Below are 11,543 nucleotides of genomic sequence, written 5' to 3' on the forward strand. Positions count from 1 at the left end.
CAGAGTACATCCCAGAAAATCCATAGTGCGGAAAACATGAGAGTGTGTGATATGCCGCTACCGCGCCGGCTCCTGTCCCCTAGCTGAAGAGGTACCTGAAAACAAAACTATAAAACGTAAGCACAAAGCTTAGTGAGTTCCCCCATAATGCCACATACCATGCAATCATATAATGAACAACTAAGAGATACGGGCCTCGCCCACACCCATAGAGATACGGGCCTCGCCCACACTCTACTAACTAGGAGATACGGGCCTCGCCCATACTCTGCTATCCATGGAGATACGGGCCTCGCCCACACTCCGCCACTAAACCATAACATACAAGTATCACACAGACAACAAGTATAAGCAATTCTATCATACTGGCATATATCACAATCAAACTCAGCTATGAGATACGGGCTCCGCCCACACTCCGATACTAATATATCGTCTATACGGGCCGGCCTTGGTGCCTTAGACCCGTCCCTACTGGAAGGAAACTCACCTCGAGAGTAGCTGCCGAAAACCTGCTCAGACTACGCCTGGCTGCCGCACCGGTAATCCCTCCGGCTATAAATCCGTAAACATGGATTAGGTACTCATAAATACCCCTAAGGTCAAATGACTGGTCAAAGTCAACTCCTTGGTCAAAGTCAACCTTCTGATTGACTGGACTCGCCGAGTCCATATGGCGACTCGCCGAGTCCTTCTATGTCTAGCCCAACTCTGACTCATCGGGTCCCTGTTCCCACTTACTGAGTCAGCCCGACTCGCTAGACGGGGACAATTAACAAACCCGCGACTGGACTCGCCGAGTCCGACGAACAGATCTTACAGATCTCTCCAATCTTCCATCAGAACATCAACCTTGGAGATTTGGAGATTCTGGGACTATAGCTACACGTTAAATTGCTAATTCCACGTGCGACTACGGAGGGTTGGACCTCCTACACTTAAACCCTTCTTATCCTAATGACTGATCATATGACTCGCCGAGTTGGAAGAACAACTCGTCGAGTTCAAGGCTATATTCAGGGGACTCGCCGAGTTTGAAGAACGGCTCGCCGAGTATCAGGCAATCTTCATAGGACTCGCCGAGTTGTTTATCCAACTCGCCGAGTCTAAGGCCATCTTCATGGAACTCGCCTAGTGCACTTTGGCACTCGCCGAGTACCCTTCGACTCTTCACCTATTCTGGCCAAAACCGAGACATGCAATGGTTCCAAACCATAAATCTAAGCTCCTAGGGTATAAACACACGGAGTTTGGGAGGTTTAAGGTCTTGAAATCCACATATAAGGGACAAAAAGGGAATCTATTATACTAAAGATTAAGAAGGAGCTTTCTTACCTGGTTAGGAGCTTCTCCCAGGGTAGATTTCGGATCTACCACACCTCCTTGCACCCTCCAACTTCCTCCTTCTTCTTCTAAGCTTCAAACTTCCTTCACCAAACCAAAATCACTCACAAGGATCAAAATGGGCTAGGGTTTCGCTCTACAGTTCTTCTGGAAGAGAATGGGACGAAATGGGTGTTTTAGAATGGGTAAAATAGGGTGAAATGTCTGAAAATAGAGTTCAATCCAAACAGGTGGACTCGCCGAGTCCATGCATCGACTCGCCGAGTTCACCGCTCAAATCCCGTGTCCACCCTGCTGCTACTCGGCGAGTCGGGACGCAGACTCGCCGAGTTCGTGGCAAAAAAGAGATAAAAACTTAAATAAAATCATACCATGAACCCGGTGTTACATATATACCCGGTCACCCAAACTTATTGCCATAATGGCATAAATTGTCCCTCCCCATAACATTTTCTTTCAATCTTATTCTAATATTTACCATTTAAACCCTGCCCTCTAAAATCTCTTCAAATGAAGTCCAAAAATTACTCCTTAGCCCCTGCTTCGATAAATGCTTTCATTTTAAGACCAAATGATACCAAACACACCCTGACTTCTAAAAATCTTTACGATATAAATCCTGAAATTACACTTTAACCCTCGAAAGTCCAAATTATATTAATTGGTTCCCCGAAACCAACACCCCGCTATTTTTAGGGCTATTATAAAATAATATAAATTATAAATTTACATCTTGGAGTTCCAGGTTAATTATTTAATTATTCTACTTCAAATGGAGTGTTAGAAAACGTCAAAAAAACAACATTAAAAAATATACTTAAATAAAACGTCAAAAGTATTAAAAGATTTTTAAACCACAAAAACAAAGGTAAATAATAATAATAATAATAATAATAATAATAATAATAATAATAATAATAATAATAATAATATGATTTTATATAATTTAGATAATTGATTAAAAAATAAAAATAATTTTGCAAATAATCTGCATAAATTCCATTAAAATAAAGATAAAAAAACAATAATATATATATATATATATATATATATATATATATATATATATATATATATATATATATATATATATATATATGTAAAAATTGTTAAAATAAAAAGAAAAAAGAAAGAAAGAGTAATATGGTCTTTTTATATGAACCATGGACCCACAGTGTAATTTTTATAAACCACAAGGATATAACTTACCAAATTTTAAGCTTGATTAGGGACCAAAACTGAAAATTCAACAAAACCACATGGACCATTTCTATAATTTACTCTTACATTTATTATCTTCAAAACAAAAGTGATACCAAGGATTGAAGATCGGAAATGACATAGGAAAGACAAAATTGCAAGAATGGTCCATGTGGTATGTCAAAACTAGTAACTTTGGTCCAAAATAGGTTTGGCTCGCAAGGATGGTCCAATAGTTTCGTTTTGTTGCGAGTTTAGTCCAATTTCCTATGAACTTTTTTATATTGACGGATTTGCCCCTTATTATTTTATTTTTTATTTTTCTTGTATTACAACAATTAAAAAAAATAAAAATAAAACAAAAATAATCTCTCTCTCTCTCTCTCTCTCTCTCTCTCTCTCTCTCTCTCTCTCTCTCTCTCTCTCTCTCTCTCTCTCTCTCTCTCTCTCTCTCTCTCCAATTCATGAACATGAAACAATATATAATTATTTTGTGGTTTAAAAAGGGATTTGTCCCTTGTTTATTTTTTGCTTAACAGATATGGAGAAAATAAGAGAAGACCGGCAAAGATGAAGATGAAGATGAAGGTATCCCAAAATAAAATCGAACCTAAATCTGTTTAATCGAACCTACATCCTCAAACCATATTCATGTTCCTCTCTTACCTTCGGAAATCACCGTCATTCTCGCAGGAATGTCGAACCAAAAATATGTCGTCGTGTGTGATGGTGGTCGAAACCCTCCTAGATGCATGGTCGAACCACAAATCCTCCGTCCCAAATGACAAAAGTGATAGTGGTCGAAACCCTAAATCGTTACCTTTATCCGAGAACAACGATATCCTTCTTCTCTGACTCAAACGATCTCATTCTCTGACTCGATTTCTAGCAAACTACCATCGTAAGTGGGTTTTGAAGCCCTTCACAGTGGTAACGACATTTCACTGGACTTCATACCATCGCCTGTTGTTTAGGGTTTTTGAACGTCTTTCTCTATCTCGATGACGAGAGTGAGAGATTAGACGGTGGCAGCATCATCTTCCTTGGCTAATTTTGGTTTCTTATTGTTGTTGCTAACCCTAAGAGTAGAGAGAGAGAGAAAAAAAAAGAGTTTGTCTGTGTGTTTATGTGTATGTGTGCGCGTGAGAGAGAGAGAGAGAGAGAGAGAGAGAGAAAGAGAGTGAATGCAAGAAAGGTGAAGATCGTCGATATGGGGTTCATGAATGTGATTGTGTGTTTATATGTGTGTGTGCTTGAGCTCTCAAGAGGCTTCGGGGGGGTTTTTCATTGGAATTAAAGCCCAAATATGAGGGTGGTTAAAGAGGGACTAGTTGGGTGGACAAGAACAAACCCAGAAAAAGCTCTTGACGAGAGAGAGAGAGAGAGAGAGAGAGAGAGAGAGAGAGAGAGAGAGAGAGAGAGAGAGAGAGATTTTATTTTTGTTTTATTTTTTAATTGTTGTGATACAAGAAAAATAGAAAATAAAATAATAAGGACAAATCCATCATTATAAAAAAGTTCATAGGAAATTGGACTAAACTCGTAACAAAACGAAACTATTGGACCATCCTTGCGAGCTAAACCCATTTTGGACCAAAGTTGCTAGTTTTGACATACCACATGAACCATTCTTGCAATTTTGTGCATAGGAAACTTTAAAATCCACAAAAAGCACCATCTTCAAAACTAAATATCTTAAAAACAAAAAGAAATCCATCAAATTTAAAATGGACCAAATGAGAAAATCTTGAGTATGAACGGCGGAGGCGACATGTATGTGGAGGCTGATATTCGGCAATTACCAACGATAGGTGAAGGTTTCTATCGATTGTGATAATCAGACATGGGGTTTGTTCCTTAAAATATAGCTTTCACTTTGATATCCCTTTTTAAAATGATAATAAATATTTTAATTATCTACCATAATTAAATATAGCAAAAATTATGATTATGCCCTTAAATAATTTATTTATTTAATTATTATTTTATGAATTCTTATTGGTCCTACAAGCATACAATAGTTGTCAAAAACATATAAACATCTCTCTCTCTCTCTCTCTCTATATATATATATATATATATATATATATATATATATATATATATATATATATATTTATTTATTTATTTAATTATTATTTTATGAATTCTTATTGGTCCTACAAGCACATAATAGTTGTCAAAAACATATAAATCTCTCTCTCTCTCTCTCTCTCTCTCTCTCTCTCTATATATATATATATATATATATATATATATATATATATATATATATATATATATATATGGAAAACCTCAGAAAAACCCAACGCATTTTCATCAAATGCTTAAAAAAACCACTATATTATTTTTTAGTGCACTAAAAACCTTATATTTTCGGAAATTCTTATTTAAGGTTTTCTGACCTCAGAAAAATCTAATATATTTTCATGAAATGACTAAAAAACCATTATATTATTTTTTTAGTGCATTTAAACCCTCATTTTTTTTTAAATTTCTTAATGTAAGGAATTGTAACAATCAAAATGTTGAGAATCAATTACCTAGCATTTTCGGCTATCTATGATATACGGAGCTCGATGCCTTAAATGATAAATTTTAAAAAATATAAGGGTTTTAACTTACAAATAAATAATATAATGGTTTTTTTAATACTTTGATGAAAATATGTTGGGTTTTCATAAGATTATATATATATATATATATATATATATATATATATATATATATATATATATATATATATATATATATATATAATATTTCAGCCTCGCATGTTTAAATACATTGTCAGTCTTACCGGTTTTTAAAAGTTCAATGCTTACCACCCTCATCGTCTTTTTGCATTTTGAGTTGAGATACCGAAAATGTTTGATAGGACAATTTTTTAATTTCAAAATATTAACATGAAGTATTAGACAAAATCCTGTCTTATAATAGTAAAAACATGAATCTTATGTTACCTATGAATATCACATATTTTCTTTATAATGATAACAAAAAATAGTAAAAACATGAATCTTGGTTACTCAATAAAAAAACATATTTGGTGGGGGTTGGCCCTCTACAATTTAATAATAATGAAAAAAATAAATGAAATTTAAAGGTATAACCAAAACACAATGAAACCTGCTCTAAAGATTCTTTTTATGTTTTATTTTTTTTATTTTTTTATTTTTTTATTTTTGCAAAATAGATTTATTTAGGGAGCAAAACCAAAGAAATTTGTGAGGTGCCATTTTTTCTGTTTAATGTAGGTTTATTCATTTAACTCAAACATAAGGTAGAAAAAGAAAGAACATGACAAAAGACTTGTTGCTAGTTTATTGAAGAGAAAACCAAAACCTAAATGGAGACTTTGGATCTTTCTTCGGTAGAAGACCTTAACTTATTTGAAACTTGAGAGAGGTGACAAGAAAACTGGGATACTTTGGGGGTGCCTAAAGAAATTATGTGGATCAACTTTGGCCTTGATTCTAATTAACTTCTTGAAATTACCTCTCTTCCAGTACCTCTCTCCCCAAACGCTCGCTTCTTTATAATTAGCATTTCCAACACCCAAGTCCAGATCGTTGTAGTTGGAATATGCCTCCCTTGGGTTCTTTGACACATAAGGCGTCAATAACTCTTCCAAGCTTTGCATCCAAGCTAACCTCGAGAGCGATGTGGGGGTTGTGTCTGAAGTTTGACCGTTGAAATTGACAGACTTGAGAACCTGAAATAGCACCCCAGCTCTGTGAGGATATGGAATTGCTGTCTCTGAGTAATCATTCATCCTTCCACCAAACGGATACATCATCAAAAGCGCTGATTCGTCGTTTTCCATAAACTTATTCCAGATCTTTTTGAGCCCAGTTATGGGGATAGGTGTCCGAACATAGTCTGATTTAACTTTATTGTTAAGCTTGGTTATGGCAGATCGGTTTGTAAGAATCTCGACTGGGGTGGAGCTTGGCAAGCCCCAAAACACAACTATCGACCGGACGCTAGGCATTTCTTCAAAAATCTGTCGTGTGACACCGAGCTCTGGAAACTTTTTATCCAACAATGGAAGCAATGCGTCGATTGTTCCCTGATAAATTCCTTCAAATAAAACTCGGATGGTTTTCTTGGTAGTGTTGCCGATATATTCGCTAAGCACTTGAGCTCTTATAAGCAAGTTTCTGTCGATAGTTGGCGCAACATATTGATATTTATAGAAAATTTCAGTTAACCCTTCTTCCAAAGTTTTGTTGATTTGAAAAACGGTTACTTTTGGTGGAACCAGAACCAACCTCAGCTTCCAAGCAAGAACAATTCCAAAACTAGAAGAACCACCTCCTCGAATAGCCCAAAACAAATCTTCACCCATCAACTTCCTGTCAAGAATGTTTCCATTGACATCCACGAAGCGAACATCCACAGCATTATCAGCAGCAGCACCGTATTTCCTCAACAGGTTTCCATAGCCACCACCACCCATGTACCCGCCTACACCCACCGTGGGGCAAGTGCCTCCAGGGAAAAACAAGGTGTTGGTTTTCTGAGAAATAGCATAATAGAGTTCACCAAGCGTAGCGCCTGTCTGGACCCATGCAGTACTGTTTGCCACGTCCACATCTATAGACCTCATGTTGGTGAAATCAATCATCACAAATGGCACATCAGCGCTGTATGAGAGGGCCTCATAGTCATGGCCCCCACTCCTGATCCTGATCTCATAGCCATGTTTCTTGGCACAGTATAGAGCCGTTTGGATAAGTGTTTCATTCACAGGTGTCACGATGACTGATGGTTTTGGAGTGGAAGGTTTAAGGTACCTAGTGTTTTGGATTGCAACTTCCCAAACGGGAAGGAAAGAAGCATTGGCAGGGGTAAAAATGAGTTGAGAGTCAGAAGCGAAGTTCTTGGAGTTTGATTCTAGGCAGCTGATGAAATCTTCAGAATCTGGTGTAACTTCAAGAATGGAAGATAAGGCACCCCAGGAAACAGAAAAGGAAAGAGTTAAAACAAGGACGAAGACAGATGAATTTAGAAGAGACATCTTCATGTTTTGGTGAGTTTGATTTATGGCCCTCCCTGTCTAATTTATACAGAGTAGCAAAATTGGGGTTGTTGACGTTTTGCTTTCTTCGTAAATAAATATAGCAGCAGTTAAGTCTTCAAGCTTATCCTCCAAATGTGGGGTCTCATTCGCCAAAAGTATACCTTTTCTCTTTCTAGTTCAGAAGCCACAAATAAACCCTTTTGTTTCTGTTGTCCCTTTTTGTCTTTTGACTGCCGCCAACACCTAAAAGAAGAAAAGGTTAAACCGTTTTCTCCCTTTTTGTTCTCATCTCGGTCAAAAGCCCCAAAAACCAGTGTCATAAAAAACCAAAAGCAAATAAGCTAGATTTTGTTATTTGGTTCGGTTATAAAAAACCAAAAGCAAATAAGTTTGTTATCCGAATAAAAATAATGTTATTCGGTTTAATTTCGACTAATTTTCCCTAATTGGGCCCAACTATGAGAATATCAAGGGAAATTGAATAATTTAACCCATTTTTTTTAACAAAAATGATCCATTTTCTTTTTTCGTAAAGTAATCATATTCTCCGGAACATATTGTTCCGAAGAGGTCTCCGAAATTCCGGAATACGATTCCAGACCATGGTTCCGGAATACATTTTATTTGTTTTTATTTTATTTTTATTTTTTGCGTGTAACATGTGGTTTTTCTTTTAGTACAAGTTTTGGTTTTATATAATGTATAAGTTTTGGTTTTATAAAATATATAACTTTTGGTTTTATAAAATATAAAATACAATTAAAATCAAAAAACAACTAATAAGCACATAAACTAAATAAATGATGTGTGTGTATGTCATAATACAAATATGATGTTTAAATTATCTGTCCTTGTACCCCAAAAAATTTCCGCTAGTCTTTTTCGATAATTCATAGCCCATGGATCGATTTTACCCTCTATAGATATCGATTTCCCGACGATCAATACCTCTAGGAACCAACACAAAGACACCCCACAATCCCCTCTGGTGTGGTACGTCTGGCGCATTTTCAATGGACATCTTGAAGCTCTCAGGTCGGATTGAATCAGTTGGTTCGGTACCCCAGTAGTTGACTCCCACTAGCAATTCGTGGATGCGGGCTCTCATACCTATAAATCAATCATCATTTTCTGAACAGTAGCCGCCCTTCCAATGACTATCATATATAATCATTTTGAATGTCTTCGAATCCAAAGCACCCAAAAACCAATGAGCATGTGCTATATTTGATTAGGATGTAAAGCTACAAAAAAATGTTAGAAACAGTTGATTAGTATATAACTACTCATGTAATGTAATCCAAAAAAAATTATCACATATCACACTCTGCCCAAGCTGGGTAAACGGGTCCGTCAGCTATGTCATTCCAGTCAAATGTATCAGTGTTGAAAGCTGATGACACAACCGATGACCGACCATCATCCGCTCTACGCTCTAGTAGCAATGAGATCCACATCATGATGTGCTGCCAATTAATTTTTTTTGTAGTAAGTAAGTATTGTTATTAGAAGCGTAGTATGTAATGAGCAAATAGTTATATTACTTACATCACATGACAATCATCCTCCATGACTATCCGCATATAACTGTGTCCAAAACTCAATCGTAGCAAAACCGGTCAAATAATTGTGACCAACGGTGCTGGTTGTTTCCGTGTAACACCTTTCATCTTCATTTTTATCCATGTCGACTTATACCTTATAGACATAACTTTTAGGCGCTTAGAACGCCTAAGAGGTGCTGGAGATAGTGTTTTGTATTCATCCCACGAAATCTCTTTTACATCTGGTGATTGAATAACCAGAGAGTCTTCGGGAGTCTTATTGATAAGTTGTAGAACCATAGCTAAAGTAGTGTCATGCTCTGCTAAACGCACACCCTGAGACCTCAACTACTCGTGACATTCACGGACCTCATTTTTCAATTGACGAACTTCATTTTGCAAGTCACTAACAATTTGGTCCTTGTCGGTTGATGGGTCAACACCCAGCGGTGGTGGTGGCGGCTGGTGAGATGGACGTCTTGTAACATTCAGAACCCTAAGGTACTAAATTCATTTATTGTTGCATTTTGAGGTCCTCACAACGTGAGATCTTGAGGGTCACGTTGTGAGTGACCATTAACCCGTTGACCCACATCTTTGGAGTCTCACGACGTGAGACATAAGGTCTCACGACATGGGTGTCTCTTAATGACCCGAAAACCCTAATTTTCAGGTATTTAAGGGAATGAGAGGCTACGGTTACCCATCCTCAACCTCTCTTACCCTCTAAGCCTCTAGAAACCCTAGATTTCGTGTAACCTTGAGTTATTTGCTATTTTCTTCTAAAAATGAAGGAAAAGGAGAGAAGAAGAAGCATCTTGGGAAGGAAGTTGCTTAGGACCATCATCATCATCAGTTCTCCTCTTGTTTGGACCATTATAAGTGTCAAGACTCAATCTTTATTCCATTTCATGGATAGATCTAGGTTTTTCGCCCATTTTTTTATGTTTTGGCTTGATTAGAGTGGAGTAGATCCATAAAGTTATCAACTTTATGGATTAAAATGGTCCTGAGTACCACCTCGGTACTCCCAATGAATCACTGACCAACCTCGCCCCAACAAATCGGGGTCCTGCATTTCCTCCCGTAGAGCATCTCAAAAGGAGGTCGATCAATGCTAGCGTGATAACTGTTGTTATACGAGAATTCCGCTAACGGAAGATACGTATCCCAACTCCCACCAAAATCCAATACGCATGCACGCATCATATCCTCAAGAGTCTGAATCGTCTGCTCGCGCTGCCCATCGGTCTGCGGATGAAAAGTTATAGTGAAATGGAGATGAGTACCCATCTCGTCATGAAACCGCTTCCAAAATGTGGAAGTAAAATGAACATCTCGGCCTGAAACCACCGATACCGGCACCTTATGACGTGCCACCACCTCACGAACATAAATCTCGGCTAGCTTTTCTGTAGAAATACTCTCCTGGATCGGGGTGAAGTGTGCGCTCTTGGTCAATCGATCCACGATAACCCAAATAGAATCCACTCCATGCGTGGTCCTGGGAAGCTTCGTGATAAAATTCATCGTGATGTCTTCCCATTTCCATACAGGGATCTCCAATAGCTGCATCTTGTCGTGAGGTCGCTGGTGCTCGGCCTTGACTTTCCTGCAAGTCAAGCACCGCTCCACAAACCATGCTATATCCCGCTTCAAGAAGGGCCACCAATAATCAGGGCGAAGATCCCTATACATCTTCGTCACCCCGGAATGAATGGAGAATCTCGACTTGTGAGCCTCCTCCATCAGAACTTGGCACACCCTACCCCCAATACGAAACCCAGACCCTCCAATGCAGAGTCAACAGTCCGCTACTATCATAATCGAAGGAAGCCACCTGACCCACAATCCACTTATACTTTCGGCGCTCTTCCTTCATAGCCTCAACCTGTACCTCCCGAATCCATTCCATCAACGGAATAATCACTATCATCCTCAAGCATATACCTCGGATAGGAGTCGCGACCGTCTTGTGGCTAAGATCATCAGCCACCACATTGTCCTTTCCCGGGTTATAAAGAATCTCACAATCGGAATCCTTCACCACATCTAACCAACGACGATGCCTTATATTCAGGTTCGGCTGATCCATCAAATACATCAGGCTCTTGTAGTCCATGTAAATAGTACAATGAACCTCGTAGAGGTAATGCCGCCAAATCTTGAGGGTGAAAATCACAACCCCCAGCTCTAAATCATGTGTCGGATAATTCGCATCATGAGGCTTTAGTTGCCTCGAAGCGTAAGCGATCACGCAACCCCAGTGCGTCAATACTGCACCCAAACCCGTGATCGAGGCATCACAAAAGACCACAAAATCATCGACACCCTCCGGCAAGGTCAGAATCGGCACCTCACACAACTGCTGTCTAAGAGTCTCGAAAGCTGTTTGCTGCTTAGGCCCCCAACGAAATGTCACCGACTTC

The 11,543-nt window shown here is 38.3% G+C and overlaps 1 long non-coding RNA gene and 1 pseudogene across 1 annotated transcript; both read right to left on the reverse strand.

Moving 5' to 3' along the window:
* LOC145103844 (uncharacterized) lies at positions 1–1,403 on the reverse strand. The gene is made up of 3 exons (XR_013706895.1): positions 1,336–1,403; positions 491–555; positions 1–95 (listed from the first exon to the last, which is right to left on the reverse strand). It is a non-coding gene; the product is annotated as an uncharacterized LOC145103844 (long non-coding RNA).
* A 4,442-nt stretch (positions 1,404–5,845) lies between these two features.
* On the reverse strand, positions 5,846–7,599 carry LOC145133044 (tetrahydroberberine oxidase pseudogene; annotated as a pseudogene).
* Between the last annotated feature and the right edge of the window lie 3,944 nt (positions 7,600–11,543).

Source organism: Lactuca virosa, chromosome 1 (genome assembly GCF_052849685.1).
Source record: "Lactuca virosa cultivar CGN04683 chromosome 1, Lactuca_virosa_CGN04683_v6, whole genome shotgun sequence".
NCBI lineage: Eukaryota > Viridiplantae > Streptophyta > Magnoliopsida > Asterales > Asteraceae > Lactuca > Lactuca virosa.